This window comes from Haliotis rubra, unplaced genomic scaffold (assembly GCF_003918875.1).
Source record: "Haliotis rubra isolate DU_JTF1 unplaced genomic scaffold, ASM391887v1 Scf46, whole genome shotgun sequence".
Taxonomy (NCBI): Eukaryota; Metazoa; Mollusca; class Gastropoda; order Lepetellida; family Haliotidae; genus Haliotis; species Haliotis rubra.
The window spans coordinates 1,437,322-1,454,611 of NW_025767146.1; the positions used below are offsets into that span (position 1 = coordinate 1,437,322).

Sequence of the window (17,290 nt, forward strand, 5' to 3'; positions counted from 1 at the left end):
GTACCCTTTGAGTCATACTCTGTATCCTTGGAGACATACTTTGTATCCTTGGAGTCATACTTTGTATCTTTTGAGTTATTCTTTGTACCAGCTGAGCCCCGTCATGATCGTGACGAACCCGCGGTTAAAACTAAGTAGCTTTAACTGGCTGGCATTTCTGGTGTCCCCCGCCATGATATTGCTGGAATATTGCTAAAAGCGGCGTAAAACTAAACTCAGTCAGTCAGTCATTCAACTGGCAGGGAAATTACCGTTCGTATGGGACATATTTGATGGGTGTAACGTTATGACATGTCTTTGGTCGTTGTAGATATACGTGTTGTTGCCTAGTGATGCATGATTGGTTGGGGTACATGGCCTTGATGTTCATAACCGCGTCCGTGATCCATTGCAAAGGAGCCTCTGTCCGGAAACCAGAAGATGTAAAATGATACTTCTTGTTACCCAGCCTTGCGCTCAGCATACAAGGGATAATCAAAGAATGGTCAGCTCGAGTTAATATCACGTGTCTGAGTTGGACCTGAATTAGCACACTTCAACATGAACACGTAGTCCCACGCCAGTATTTTGTCTTTCAAACGATTCTCCATTTGGACAGGTTATGCTCATCAACACAGATATATATGTATGTTTATACAAAGAACGTTTGTGAGTTGTCTCCCTGTCACCACGAGACGACACTTATACCAACACACTCTCTGGAACGGGAGAAGAAACATTCATTCCAAGTGTGTTTTCATCGACTTCAAGAAGTACTTCAAATCCACTACAAAACAGATATACATTTTCCTCGGACACTTGGACACCCTCCAACGATGCTTCACCCATTTATTCATCCGGGATTCAACATGCCCAATATAATCGACAACTGCTTCTGCCTGCTCTGCTGAACCCCGCCGAGTATGGTCAGTTTAACAAGTCCCGAAAAGCATCATGTCAGCACAACCAACTGCCGGAGAGAAGGAATTCATTTGGGTTCTCCATCTGTGGTAGAACGAACCTTATGTTGGATACAATGTCTCCATAAACAATCTCGCGTGCACTTTCTTGATTTGTGCTCCGTAACCCTCGTGGAAGAAGGCAGCTGACGCATGCGCAGTGCTAAATGCCTGGTGGTGAACAAGCCAGCTCATTGATCGCGTAGAGCCTGGCAGTGGAGCGGTGGAGGTATAGATAGCAAGCCGTGGCACTGGCCTCTCATTTCCCCCATCACATACACGGTAAGCCGTTTTATATAATCTCTTCATACAGCCACAGAGTTACTTAGCCCAGCGTCTAGATTTCTGACTTATCAGGAAATAATCAACGGCTCCTACAGCTGCCTGTACGTTTGACGAGGACATTTGTTTACGGTTTAGGGGCAACTCAGGACTTCCACTTTGTTATTATCATAGTGACCATCACAATCCAGAGGAAATACCGGCTTCCGTGATGTTTATCTCTCATATGAAGACTATCAAGACATGGAATCGACAACCGCATAAACAACACTGAACGATCGGTTCTGTTGCGGAATCACTGAAGCATTGAGTGTCACTGTGAATGCGGTGCTGATTCCGTTACTAACTGGCTTATTGTCTTAGGAAATGCTCCACTTACAGCCTTCTTACATCTGGAGGAGGAGTACTCTCAGGGCGTCTCAGCCAGACACTGACACCGTAGACCAGTGCTGTAAATGTCAGCATGTCTCACAAGACAGAGCTGTGTAATGAGGCCAGCTATAAGAGAGTCTTGTCCTGACCTTTCTGTGGAATACCCTTCCACCATAGCCTCCATTTAGGACTGTTTCCTGCTTACCTACTCCGCCTCTTCCTTGACGAGCTCCTCATCTAAACGTTTTACTTAAAACTACTTCCGGACTGCCCCTTTGCATACACTTCCCGTACACAGTACACGGTGAATCTGATAGACACCCTTACACTTCAGTAGGTGTGTGACCTTACATCATATGTCTTCTACATATAAGGATGTCTGACAAGGATTTGTCACATGACATTTATGTAAAAGGCTGCTGTTCCTGTTGAAACTAGGTCTGTTACACGCATCTGAATCTGGTCGAATGCGTACATGGCTTTAGTTTAATATCTCTTTGAGATAGCATATACCTACTGTACGCATGCGGTGTTATGTTGTGTGTATGTGAAGTAGCTCACTGCATGCAACACGAGACGTGTGCAATTGTCACCAACTGTATGTTAGTGTTGTTGCTTCCAGTGTAATGAAGTTGTATACTCTGCTAGAAATATACCATGGCTCTTGATAGCAGCCATAGCTGGATACATTAAACATTATATTACGCAACACGGTACGAGGTACCTGACTCCTGATATCAGTCAGACACATACAGGTACCTGCCATTGGGATGTGCTACACGGTATCAAGGTATCTAACTCCTGACATCAGTTAGACACATACAGGTACCTGTCATTGGGCTGTGCTTCACGGTATCCAGGTTTCTAACTCCGGACATCAGTTAGACACATACAGATACCTGCCATTGGGTTGTGCTACACGGTATCAAGGTATCTAACTCCTGACATCAGTTAGACACATACAGATACCTGTCATTGGGTTGTGCTACACAGTATCAAGGTATCTAACTCCTGACATCAGTTAGACAAATACAGGTACCTGTCATTGGGTTGTGCTACACAATATCAAGGTATCTAACTCCTGACATCAGTTAGACAAATACAGGTACCTGTCATTTTTTTGTGCTTCACGGTATCCAGGTATCTAACTCCTGACATCAGTTAGACACATACAGGTACCTGCCATTGGGTTGTGCTACACAGTATCCAGGTATCAAACTCCGGACATCAGTTAGACACATACAGGTACCTGTCACTTTGCTGTGCTTCACAGTATCCAGGTATCTAACTCCTGACATCAGTTAGACACATACAGGTACCTGTCATTTTGTTATGCTTGACAGTATCCAGGTATCTTACTCCTGACATCAGTTAGACACATACAGGTACCTGTCAGTTTGTTGTGCTTCACGGTATCCAGGAATACAGGTACCTGCCATTGGGTTGTGCTACACGGTATCAAGGTATCTAACTCCTGACATCAGTTAGACACATACAGGTACCTGTCATTTTTTTGTGCTACACGGTATCAAGGTATCTAACTCTTGACATCAGTCAGACACATACAGATACCTGTAATTTTTTTGTGCTACACGGTATCAGGGTATCTAACTCCTGACATCAGTCAGACACATACAGATACCTGTTACTGGGTTGTGCTACACAGTATCCAGGTATCTAACTCCTGTCACGATATGACACCTGTGAAGGTGTAACTACACAATGTCGAGTATATAGGTATGTGTCTAACTGATGTCAGGATTGATGCCCAGGGTGCACAAAGTAACACGTGACAATACTTGGTGCTACAGTAGCTCCATGCATGTCACATCTGGCAATTGCTTTTTTGTTGAAAATACGCTGTCAGAAATATCTGTAAGTGACTGGCATCATAGGCATCGATTCTTCACTGAAGGATACGATGACATGCATATTAACTCCAGTAAGTCTTCACTACCCGATTCCGCTAGACTCCTCTTGCAGGGTTGTTGAAGACACTCGGTATATGACAACTGGCATCAAACTACATATGATCCAGGTAAATAAAATCTGAAATCAGCCAGAGCCATACAAGATCTAGGTATACATGTATGACACCAGACATCAGTCATAGCAACACGGGCTCCAAGTATATGACACCTGACATCAGTCGGAGCAACACGGGCTCCAGGTATATGACACCTGACATCAGTCGGAGCAACACGGGCTCCAGGTATATGACACCTGACATCAGTCGGAGCAACACGGGCTCCAGGTATATGACACCTGACATCAGTCGGAGCAACACGGGCTTCAGGTATATGACACCTGACATCAGTCGGAGCAACATGGGCTCCAGGTATATGACACCTGACATCAGTCAGAGCAACACGGGCTCCAGGTATATGACACCTGACATCAGTCGGAGCAACACGGGCTCCAGGTATATGACACCTGACATCAGTCGGAGCAACACGGGCTCCAGGTATATGACACCTGACATCAGTCGGAGCAACACGGGCTCCAGGTATATGACACCTGACATCAGTCGGAGCAACACGGGCTCCAGGTATATGACACCTGACATCAGTTGGAGCAACACGGGCTCCAGGTATATGACACCTGACATCAGTCGACATCACGGGCTCCAGTCACCTGACATCAGTCGGAGCAACACGGGCTCCAGGTACATGACACCTGACATCAGTCGGAGCAACACGGGCTCCAGGTATATGACACCTGACATCAGTCGGAGCAACACGGGCTCCAGGTATATGACACCTGACATCAGTCGGAGCAACACGGGCTCCAGGTATATGACACCTGACATCAGTCGGAGCTACACGGGCTTCAGGTATATGACACCTGAAATGAGTCATAGCAACACGGGCTCCAGGTATATGACACCTGACATCAGTCGGAGCAACATGGGCTCCAGGTACTTGACATCTGACATCAGTCAGAGCTACAGGGGAATCAGGTATATGACACCTGATATCGATTGGAGCTACAGCCGGATCAGGTATTTGACACCTGACATCAGTCGGAGCAACACGGGCTCCAGGTATATGACACCTGATATCAGTTGGAGGTACACGGGCTTCAGGTATATCACACCTGACATCAGTCGGAGCAACACGGGCTCCAGGTATATGACACCTGACATCAGTCGGAGCAACACGGGCTCCAGGTATATGACACCTGACATCAGTCGGAGCTACACGGGCTCCAGGTACAAGACACCTGACATCAGTTGGAGCTACAGGGGGATCAGGTATATGACACCTGATATCAGTCGGAGCTACACGGGCTTCAGGTATATGACACCTGACATCAGTCGGAGCAACACGGGCTCCAGGTACATGACACCTGACATCAGTCGGAGCAACATGGGCTCCAGGTATATGACACCTGACATCAGTCGGAGCAACACGGGCTCCAGGTATATGACACCTGACATCAGTTAGAGCAACACGGGCTCCAGGTATATGACACCTGGCATCTGTTGGAGCAACACGGGCTCCAGGTATATGACACCTGACATCAGTCGGAGCAACATGGGCTCCAGGTACATGACATCTGACATCAGTTGGAGCTACAGGGGGATCAGGTATATGACACCTGATATCAGTTGGAGCTACAGGCGGATCAGGTATTTGACACCTGACATCAGTCGGAGCAACACGAGCTCCAGGTATATGACACCTGATATCAGTTGGAGGTACACGGGCTTCAGGTATATCACACCTGACATCAGTCGGAGCTACACGGGCTCCAGGTACATGACACCTGACATCAGTTGGAGCTACAGGGGGATCAGGCATATGACACCTGGTATCAGTTGGAGCTACACGGGCTTCAGGTATATGACACCTGACATCAGTCGGAGCAACACGGGCTCCAGGTATATGACACCTGACATCAGTCGGAGCAACATGGGCTCCAGGTACATGACATCTGACATCAGTTGGAGCTACAGGGGGATCAGGTATATGACACCTGATATCAGTTGGAGCTACAGGCGGATCAGGTATTTGACACCTGACATCAGTCGGAGCAACACGGGCTCCAGGTATATGACACCTGATATCAGTTGGAGGTACACGGGCTTCAGGTATATCACACCTGACATCAGTCGGAGCAACACGGGCTCCAGGTATATGACACCTGGCATCTGTTGGAGCAACACGGGCTCCAGGTGTATGACCCCTGACTTCAGTTGGAGCTACACGGGCTCCAGGTATATGACACCTGACATCACCCAGAGCTACATGGGCTTCAGGTATATGACACCTGACGTCATCCAGAGCTATATGGGCTCCAGATATATGACACCTGACATCAGTCAGAGCTCCTCGAGCATGACACGCGTGTTTGTTTCGCGGGGTCATGTTCATTCATGCTGGAACATGTACGTTTTACAATAGTCTTCCCAGCTGACCATGCTCAGTGATGCGTGTCTGTCTGTCTCAGAAGACAAAACCCTATCTTGTAGATCATCTTCCTCACGTTACAGCCAATAGATAGTGATACCAATAGTTCTGCGCCAGCTGTTGCACATACTGCGTGTTTCTATCACCCATCAATAAATCATCGGACACCGTTCTATAACAAATATCAGGGATCATGTTAAGAATTGTAATCATTCCGTTTTTTTGTTTGTGAAGCAGTCACCACTGCTGACTTGTGTGTTGTTTGGTTGCAGTCCACCACAGTGACAAGTATTCCCTTATGATCAAGTATTAATAACGCAATTAAATATTTGATGACTTACCGCAATCCCTGTTCGGTAAATATGATCACATACGTTAAGACGCTGAGTAACTGAAACTCATTCCGATTTGGCATACATTGACGTGAGATGCAAGACTAGGCGAGACAGAGCGCAGGGCAGTGACGTGGGATGCAAGACAAGACGAAACACAGCACAGGACCGTGACGTGAGATGCAAGGCTAGACGGGTCACAGCACAGAACAGTGACGCTAGAAGCAAGGCTAGACGGGTCAGAGCACAGAACAGTGACGTTAGATGCAAACAAGACCAGGCGAAACAGAACACAGGACCGTGACGTTAGATGCAAGACTAGACGGGACAGAGCTCAGGGCACTGACTTGAGATGAAAGGCGATAGAGTGAATGAATGTTGGTCAATGCCGCAGTCAGCGGCATTTGACATACATTTCGGTTATCACGCACCGTGTGCGCAGAATCTCACATACTCAGCAATACACTCATTTACAGGGTATCTTTCTGCACCGATCTGCCTTAATAACACTTAACTTACCCGAGCATCCCCTGACTGTCTTTAATGACATTAAACCTTCCCGAGCATCACCTGTCTGTCTTTAATAACATTAAATCTTCCCGAACATCACCAGTCTGTCCTTAATAACACTTAACCTACCCGAGCATCATCAGTCTGTCCTTAATAACACTTAACCTACCCGAGCATCACCTGTCTGTCTTTAATAACATTAAACCTTCCCGACCATCACCAGCCTGTCCTTAATAACACTTGATTTACCCGGGCACCCCCTGTCTGTCTTTAATAACATTAAACCTTCCCGAGCATCACCTGTCTGTCTTTAATAACATTAAATCTTCCCGAACATCACCAGTCTGTCCTTAATAACACTTAACCTTCCCGAGCATCACCGGTCTGTCCTTAATAACACTTAACGTACCCGAGCATCACATGTCTGTCTTTAATAACATTAAACCTTCCCGAGCATCACCTGTCTTTCTTTAATAACATTAAATCTTCCCGAACATCACCAGTCTGTCATTAATAACACTTAACCTACCCGAGCATCAACTGTCTGTCTTTAATAACACTTAACCTACCCGAGCATCACAAATTTGTCAGCAAAACCACTGAACAAACTCAAGCATTACCAGTGTATTTCCAGTTACTCTTAACCTACTCTCTCCAGTAAAGTAAACCCACACGAACTAACTCACGGGCTGAATATGTCCTTATGCATGAATTCTGTACTATGTTCAAATGAGCGTTTAGTAGATTGTGGGGTTACTAAGTACTCCTCACGAACGTATTTGTTGTTTCTTTTATTTGTTTCCTTTTGTGTTGTTGTTTTATTCATGTCACGGGACACACCACGCAATGGATTCTATAAAATGTCACATCATTGTCAAGAAAACAGGATATATACAATATGGGCAAAAACATGGGTATTTGTTGGTTCCAATGATATCATTCCATCTGCTGTACCAGTGCAAGACGCCTGCCAGCACAACACCAGAGCGCCATAAGCTTGGTTGAGCGAACCTGGCATTAATTTCTTTTGTGACTGAGCCATTCCCACTTGTCATGAACGAATCTCATTTGTCTTCCATTTGTATCAGTAGATGCATTACCTGATCAAAGAGGTGAACTAAAACGTGTTCAAAGGCTCTAAACTGGAGAAATCGTCTTAGCTATTGACATCATGATGCACTGTGGTAGATAGTTCACACTTTACCATCTGTAGTTTATAAAGACTGCTTGTTTCCGTTTGTGGTAATTATATAATCAATACACAGCCTTAACATGTAATCTATCTTGGTTTCACGTCATTATGAGATTATTTACCTTCTCGCACACGAGCCCAGGATGTATATTGGGGTTCTGCAAGAGTGCAGAGACGCATTGTTTCGATTTTTTTGTGCACAGCTTTTTTCACCTGCCCCTTGTTGCACTGTGTTGTGATATGGAGAATGGATTAGTTGTCTGTGGGTCCTATAGAGTCCATTTGCTCCAGTATATCCTGATTCACCAAACAACATTAAGTTATATATTCGTATCCACTAACAACATCATGTTATATATCCTGATTCACCAAACAACATTAAGTTATATATTCGTATCCACTAACAACATCATGTTATATATCCTGATTCACCAAACAACATTAAGTCATATATTCGGATCCTTTTTCACTGACAATTATGATGGTATTAAATCCAATTTTCACAAGACAACATGTTATACCGAATCACCAAACAGGAGGATGTTATGTGTTCTGCTTCGTCACCAGCATTGTGTTCTTTATATATATCTATGTGCAGGCACATACATACATAGACATGGATATATACATACATATATATGAACACACACACACGTATTCAAGCACAGCAAGTACAAGGATACAATGTATATGCTTGTTTGTTGCTAATAATATAAATGTATGTTGGAGTCAAGAAAAAGCATTAGATAAACATTCCTAAAATATGTTATATATTAAGTTTCCTGATGCACGCAATTAATTGGAAATGATAGAATATTTTGTGGTTTTCGGTACATCCTGAGTAATCCATAGTAAGATGACCAAAATACTAAAACAGTTACATAACATAACAATCCATTTGTATAGCGCTAATTCCATGCTCAATGCATGCTCTAAGCGCAGAGTTGTGGGAAGATACAGAGCAGAAATACTTGTCTGAAGAGATGGGTTTTAAGGCTTGTTTTGACGGTTGACAGGGATTCTGAAAGACGAATCATCTGAGGAAGAGGGTTCCCACATGAGGCAGCGGCAAAGGCAAATGAACGTTGACCATGAATTACTCTGGGAGCACTCTGAAAATGTTATCTACATTCTGGCTTCATAATATTTAGGCATCGCCTTTTGTGTCTGCTTGATACGTGGTCCTTGTTGGTCTTTTCTGTGAGCTTATATGACTTGTTTTACCAGTTAAGAGATAGCATTTAAAGAATTTCTATTCTGGCCAGGAAACAGTATATTTTCTCCTGTGAATTCACTTTTCCGAACAGCTAAAGATTTAGGGATTATGGTCAGTTATCTGCATGGTTCTTTAACGTGGTAACATTCACTCTGTACTGAACAATTGTTTCTGGCTGTTGCTTACAGAATGACATGAATTCGTATACATTTGTAGGCAAAAAATTGTACAATATGTTTTAAGTTACACTTTTTTAACACTATTTGCTGCACTTTCTTCAAGTACAAGGCAACGTGATACTTCATATTCTCATCTATCAACAAAAGGATACATCTCCATATCTTGATTTACATGACGTTATGCTTTATATACTGATTCGCCAGGCATTATGCCAAATGTCGTATATAAGACGTTTAGGACGTATATATCTTGATTTATCAACACAATTATGTTGTACGCTGAATTTAGATTCACCAAGTGCCATATAATCTGATTCATCATCAAAATGTTGTTATACAACCTGATTCACCAAACTATATGATGTTTTATAACTTATTGCACCAACTGGACATCATAATTCCTAGTTCACCAATAACATAATGTTTTATATCCCAATTTACCGACATGACTTCATAAATTCTGATTAAAAAACGACACATCTTGATTAATCAATAATATATACGCCCCAGTTATATATCCTAGTTCGCGAACAACAAGATGTTACACATTATATCTTCATTCACACAGCAATCTGTAGCGGTATATACCTGGACCTTCAGTCACACACATAGGATAAGGATGTGCCTTCCCTTTAGCGACAGAGTGAACTTCTCGTTTACTTTCAAGATAAGGATCTCTGTATTTTAGAGTAATAAATGTACACTCCTTTTGGGAATTCTCTATACTCACGAGTGTAATTTTTCAGAATAATGAATGTCAATTCGTTTAGAGGTTGCCTGTAGACTCAGGGTAGGGCTAATCTGTGTATCAGAGGCTGGTACTGTGTGTATCCCCGGTATGTAGACTCAGGGTAGGGCTAATCTGTGTGTCAGAGGTTGGTACTGTGTGTATCCCCGGTATGTAGACTCAGGGTAGGGCTAATCTGTGTATCAGAGGCTGGTACTGTATGTATCCCCGGTATGTAGACTCAGGGTAGGGCTAATCTGTGTGTCAGAGGCTGGTACTGTATGTATCCCCGGTATGTAGACTCAGGGTAGGGCTAATCTGTGTGTCAGAGGTTGGTACTGTATGTATCCCCGGTGTGTAGACTCAGGGTAGGGCTAATCTGTGTATCAGAGGCTGGTACTGTATGTATCCCCGGTATGTAGACTCAGGGTAGGGCTAATCTGTGTATCAGAGGCTGGTACTGTATGTATCCCCGGTATGTAGACTCAGGGTAGGGCTAATCTGTGTATCAGAGGCTGGTACTGTATGTATCCCCGGTATGTAGACTCAGGGTAGGGCTAATCTGTGTATCAGAGGCTGGTACTGTATGTATCCCCGGTATGTAGACTCAGGGTAGGGCTAATCTGTGTATCAGAGGCTGGTACTGTATGTATCCCGGTATGTAGACTCAGGGTAGGGCTAATCTGTGTATCAGAGGCTGGTACTGTATGTATCCCCGGTATGTAGACTCAGGGTAGGGCTAATCTGTGTATCAGAGGCTGGTACTGTATGTATCCCCAGTATGTATCCCAGGTATGTAGACTCAGGAGGCTGGTACTGTAGGGTAGACTCAGGGTCTGTGTGTCAGAGGCTGGTACTGTATGTATCCCCGGTATGTAGACTCAGGGTAGGGCTAATCTGTGTGTCAGAGGCTGGTACTGTATGTATCCCCGGTATGTAGACTCAGGGTAGGGCTAATCTGTGTGTCAGAGGCTGGTACTGTATGTATCCCCGGTATGTAGACTCAGGGTAGGGCTAATCTGTGTATCAGAGGCTGGTACTGTATGTATCCCCGGTATGTAGACTCAGGGTAGGGCTAATCTGTGTATCAGAGGCTGGTACTGTATGTATCCCCGGTATGTAGACTCAGGGTAGGGCTAATCTGTGTATCAGAGGCTGGTACTGTATGTATCCCCCCGGTATGTAGACTCAGGGTAGGGCTAATCTGTGTATCAGAGGCTGGTACTGTATGTATCCCCGGTATGTAGACTCAGGGTAGGGCTAATCTGTGTATCAGAGGCTGGTACTGTATGTATCCCCGGTATGTAGACTCAGGGTAGGGCTAATCTGTGTATCAGAGGCTGGTACTGTATGTATCCCCGGTATGTAGACTCAGGGTAGGGCTAATCTGTGTATCAGAGGCTGGTACTGTATGTATCCCCGGTATGTAGACTCAGGGTAGGGCTAATCTGTGTATCAGAGGCTGGTACTGTATGTATCCCCGGTATGTAGACTCAGGGTAGGGCTAATCTGTGTGTCAGAGGCTGGTACTGTATGTATCCCCGGTATGTAGACTCAGGGTAGGGCTAATCTGTGTGTCAGAGGCTGGTACTGTATGTATCCCCGGTATGTAGACTCAGGGTAGGGCTAATCTGTGTGTCAGAGGCTGGTACTGTATGTATCCCCGGTATGTAGACTCAGGGTAGGGCTAATCTGTGTATCAGAGGCTGGTACTGTATGTATCCCCGGTATGTAGACTCAGGGTAGGGCTAATCTGTGTATCAGAGGCTGGTACTGTATGTATCCCCGTGTATGTAGTACTCAGGGTAGACTCAGGGTAGGGCTAATCTGTGTGTCAGAGGCTGGTACTGTCTGTATCCCCGGTATGTAGACTCAGGGTAGGGCTAATCTGTGTGTCAGAGGCTGGTACTGTCTGTATCCCCGGTATGTAGACTCAGGGTAGGGCTAATCTGTGTGTCAGAGGCTGGTACTGTCATCCCCGGTATGTAGACTCAGGGTAGGGCTAATCTGTGTGTCAGAGGCTGGTACTGTCTGTATCCCCGGTATGTAGACTCAGGGTAGGGGCTAATCTGTGTATCAGAGGCTGGTACTGTCTGTATCCCCGGTATGTAGACTCAGGGTAGGGCTAATCTGTGTATCAGAGGCTGGTACTGTATGTATCCCCGGTATGTAGACTCAGGGTAGGGCTAATCTGTGTATCAGAGGCTGGTACTGTGTGTATCCCCGGTATGTAGACTCAGGGTAGGGCTAATCTGTGTGTCAGAGGTTGGTACTGTGTGTATCCCCGGTATGTAGACTCAGGGTAGGGCTAATCTGTGTGTCAGAGGCTGGTACTGTATGTATCCCCGGTATGTAGACTCAGGGTAGGGCTAATCTGTGTGTCAGAGGCTGGTACTGTATGTATCCCCGGTATGTAGACTCAGGGTAGGGCTAATCTGTGTGTCAGAGGCTGGTACTGTATGTATCCCCGGTATGTAGACTCAGGGTAGGGCTAATCTGTGTGTCAGAGGCTGGTACTGTATGTATCCCCGGTATGTATTACTATCCTCGATGTGGTCATTTCAACGGACATAATGTTTGGTACCATCTTCCACTGTACTAAACACCCTACACACAAGCGTTTGTCCGAGGTAATATCACACACAGTTACCTCGCGTTTGTCATCAGAGTTAATAAGTGTTATTTTGGTGCTTCGTGGCACATAAATCTCTCCTTAAATAACATGTTAAAGTTGTATGTTCGAGGCTGAGCATGTGTTACACGTGGCAACTGGGACTGGCGGATGAGCTGTCGGTAAAACACTGGCTCGATAGGTTTCGGGTTCGACTCCCTGCATGTATGACTTCCAGCTGTTGCCCTAGCTGTGACATGGATGCTGTACTTCTACGCGTTTGTCATCAGAGTTAATAAGTGTTATTTTGGTGCTTCGTGGCACATAAGTCTCTCCTTAAATAACATGTTAAAGGTCTATGGTTGAGACTGAGCATGTGTTACACGTGGCAACTGGGACTGGCGGGTGAGCTGTCGGTAAAACACTGGCTCGATAGGTTTCGGGTTCGACTCCCTGCATGTATGACTTCCAGCTGTTGCCCTAGCTGTGACATGGATGCTGTACTTCTAAAGGCGGAGTAAAACAACACTCACTCGTCCCCTTGCATATGACAAGATATGTTTGTAAATGCCAGTATAATCTCATATCATAGTCCATGATTGTAAAGATTGTATTTCGAGGGGGGTGGCTCGGGGAGATTGGGAGTCAAGGGTCATGTACTGGTTCGATGTTTCTGGTTAGAAGAATACATTGCCAGCCGCACTGCATCAACACGGAAGCAACGGTACAGTTAGATCAATACTACTCGTTTTCGGCTTCATAGGAGTTCCGTTATAACTGTTATTTTCGATGTAACTTTAGTGGGTGTAAGGCTTTATATGTCTATTTAGGCCCAGTTAATGTGAACCAGTTTCAATCACTGCATGGAAAACGCAAATGAAAAGATTCCAATGAATTTCTCTGTAGAAGCAACCATGAAGAAAATGTGTGCGTCAGGGCTATTACGCCGAGTCTCAGACACATGTTAACATTGAAAAGACGGCAGAAGGAACATGCTTTCGAGACCGGACTTCAAACTTCACTGATGTATGTGGGTTTTCCATGTGAGGACGTCGAAGAGAGGTAGCCAAGCTGGAGGTAGTGGGCCCATTAGGCCATCCCATCCCCCTCCAAGTCAAGTGAATGGACCGAATATAAATACTCCGCCCGCCCGTCAAGGTCATCGAGGGAAAAGCGTCTATGTCAGATTATCAATCCTAGTGGGCAATTGATCCTCCAGTGTGGCAGAGGAGAGTTCCGCCCTGCTTGGTGCTTTGCATGTCAGCTTTACCAACGCAGCCCCCTGTTAGCAAACGCCTGGTCATTCATGCTCCTGAAAGGCGATATACCAAGACCATTCAACAGACAATAGGGGCATAACTTCATTTACATAGGGTTATCGTTGATGGTAGAATGTTAAGAAGCCGGTCTGGGTAAGACTGTGTCAGTTGTGTACATGGGGAATGTTTGCAACGTTGCAGTGGGGAAACTGCAGTAGGTGTGGTGGAATGTAATCAGGGACCCAAGTATAGAGGAATGTAACCCGTGATGTAGTGAGTATGGAGGAATACAATTAGTGAAGTAGTGATGAAACTACAGTGGGTATAGAATAATGTAATCAGTGATGCAGTGGGTATGGAGGAATGCAATCTGTGATCCAATGGATATGGAAGAATGTAACCAGTGATGCAATGGGTATGGAAGAATGTAACCAGTGATGCAGTAGGTATGGAAGAATGTAACCAGTGATGCAGTGGGAATGGAAGAATGTAACCAGTGATGCAGTAGGTATGGAAGAATGTAACCAGTGATGCAGTGGTTATGGAAGAATGTAACCAATGATGCAATGGGTATGGAAGAATGTAACCAGTGATGCAGTGGGTATGGAAGAATGTAGCCAGTGATGCAGTAGGTATGGAAGAATGTAACCAGTAATGCAGTAGGTATGGAAGAAGGTAGTCAGTGATGCAGTAGGTATGGAAGAATGTAAGGAGTGATGCAGTGGGTATGGAAGAATGTAATCGGTGATGCAGTAGGTATGGAAGAATGTAACCAGTGATGCAGTGGGTATGGTAGAATGCAACCAGTGATGCAGTAGGTATGGAAGAATATCAACAGTGATGCAGTAGGTATGGAAGAATGTAACCAGTGATGCAGTGGGTATGGAAGAATGTAACCAGTGATGCAGAGGGTATGGAAGAATGTAGCCAGTGATGCAGTGGGTATGGAAGAATGTAACCAGTGATGCAGTAGGTATGGAAAAATGTAACCAGTGATGCAGTAGGTATGGAAGAATATCAAGAGTGATGCAGTGGGTATGGAAGAATGTAGCCAGTGATGCAGTAGGTATGGAAGAATGTAGCCAGTGATGCAGTGGGTATGGAAGAATGTAAGGAGTGATGCAGTGGGTATGGAAGAATGTAACCAGTGATACAGTAGGTATGGAAGAATGTAACCAGTGATGCAGTAGGTATCGAAGAATGTAACCAGTGATGCAGTAGGTATGGAAGAATGTTACCATTGATGCAGTGGATATGAAAGAATGTAACCAGTGTTCAGGGGTTATGGAAGAATGTAACCATTGATGCAGTGGGTATGGAAGAATGTAACCATTGATGCAGTGGGTATTGAATAATGTAGCCAGTGATGCAGTGGGTATGGAAGAATGTAACCAGTGATGCAGTAGGTATCGAAGAATGTAACCAGTGATGCAGTGGGTATGGAATAATGTAGCCAGTGATGCAGTGGTTATGGAAGAATGTAACCAGTGATGCAGTAGGTATGGAATAATGTAGCCAGTGATGCAGTGGTTATAGAAGAATGTAACCAGTGATGCAGTGGTTATGGAAGAATGTAACCATTGATGCAGTGGGTATGGAATAATGTAACCAGTGATGTAGTAGGTATGGAAGAATGTAGCTAGTGATGCAGTGGGTATGGAATAATGTAACCAGTGATTCAGTAGGTATGGAAGAATTTAAGGAGTGATGCAGTGGGTATGGAATAATGTAGCCAGTGATGCAGTAGGTATGGAAGAATGTAGCCAGTGATGTAGTGGGTATGGAAGAATGTAACCATTGATGCAGTGGGTATGAAAGAATCTAACCAGTGATGCAGTGGGTATGGAAGAATATAACCAGTGATGCAGTGGGAATGGAATAATGTAGCCAGTGATGCAGTGGTTATGGAAGAATGTAACCAGCGATGTAGTGATGAAACTGCAGTTGGCATGCCGCTGACGACTATAAGACACTAGGTGTGTTTGGATTGTGGGTAACAGTGAGTGTAGGACGACAGGGTAGGTAGGTATCTATCAAGCCTATTGGTTATAGTTGGTCGGAGGAACAGGCTCGGCTTAAGCCTTGTGTATGGGCGAAATGTACGTCCAGAGTAGGGCTTGCAGAGGGCCAGGGAACATGATAGGTGTGGCTCTGGCGTTGGGCACGGTTACGATTGAAAAGTGAAAGAGATTTGCCACGTGGATATCTATCTATATCCTAGATTCATTCCACATAGTCATGATATTTATTGAAAATAGAAGACTTGACGTTAACTAGCATGTAAGGTTTCATCATTCACGGAAAGTCTTCAAGATTGCTAAAACACAATATGGCGCGATCATCTGGCGTTTTGGATAATGTCATGATCAGCCCTACAATTCAATGTTGCTGTTAATTCGCGGGTAACGAGTCTGATAGAGTCTGAAACGTGTGAAATAATATGTGCCCCCAAAAAGCTGATGTTTCATCTCACCGAAAGTCAGTTGGAAAACTGTCTTTCGTTTTCATTGTTCTCGAATTTGCTGCCAACAAACTGTAAGATGTCGAATGAAGGTCGAATAAACTGAAGCAAGATGGAAAGCCGGCGACTCAGTGCCGGAAACATTCAGATCGCTGTCTACTAACCGTATAAAAATCTGCTGCTGGAGAGTTCGAATACCATACTGGCTTTATTCCCAATTACATATCTACATTAAATAACCTATCTCAAGAACAATGAGTCTAACTCACCCACTGTGCCCTTGACCGTCAGATGTAATAATTTGAACTTGACAAAAACAACAAACAAAATAATATCAATGAAAATTGACAAACTTCTGCTATTATGACATCGTATGGGACTCCCATGTCATACAGTAGAACTGTGTTGTCCTGTTGACGTAGCTTGTCCAGTAGAGTTTAACTGTCTGAAACATGAGACCTTGAAAAGCTTGTTAAGCATGTGAGATGGCCCATTGAGATCAGATGAACTACTGATCAGTTGAGATGACCTTTTGATCAGTTGAGATACCCTATTGATCAGTTGCGATGACCTTTTGATCAGTTGAGATACCCTATTGATCAGTTGCGATGACCTTTTGATCAGTTGAGATGACCTACTGAGATCAGCTGAGGTGCCCTATTGATCAGTTGAGATGACCTTTGGATCAGTTGAGATGACCTACTGAGGTCAGTTGATATGTCTTTTTGATCACTTGAGATGACATTTTGATTAGTTGAGCTGCCCTTTTGATCAGTTGAGATGACATTTTGGTCAGTTC

General features: G+C 44.5%; 1 protein-coding gene across 5 annotated transcripts in view; it reads left to right on the top strand.

The window, feature by feature from the left end:
• Nucleotides 1-1,141: 1,141 nt before the first annotated feature.
• LOC124290186 (neuronal acetylcholine receptor subunit alpha-10-like) overlaps nucleotides 1,142-17,290 on the top strand; it is a 200,625-nt gene continuing 184,476 nt past the window's right edge. For all 5 annotated transcript variants that reach the window (XM_046726881.1, XM_046726886.1, XM_046726882.1 and 2 more), the window contains exon 1: nucleotides 1,142-1,220. The gene's annotated coding sequence lies outside the window, so the exon portion shown is untranslated. The remainder of the gene's footprint in view (nucleotides 1,221-17,290) is intronic.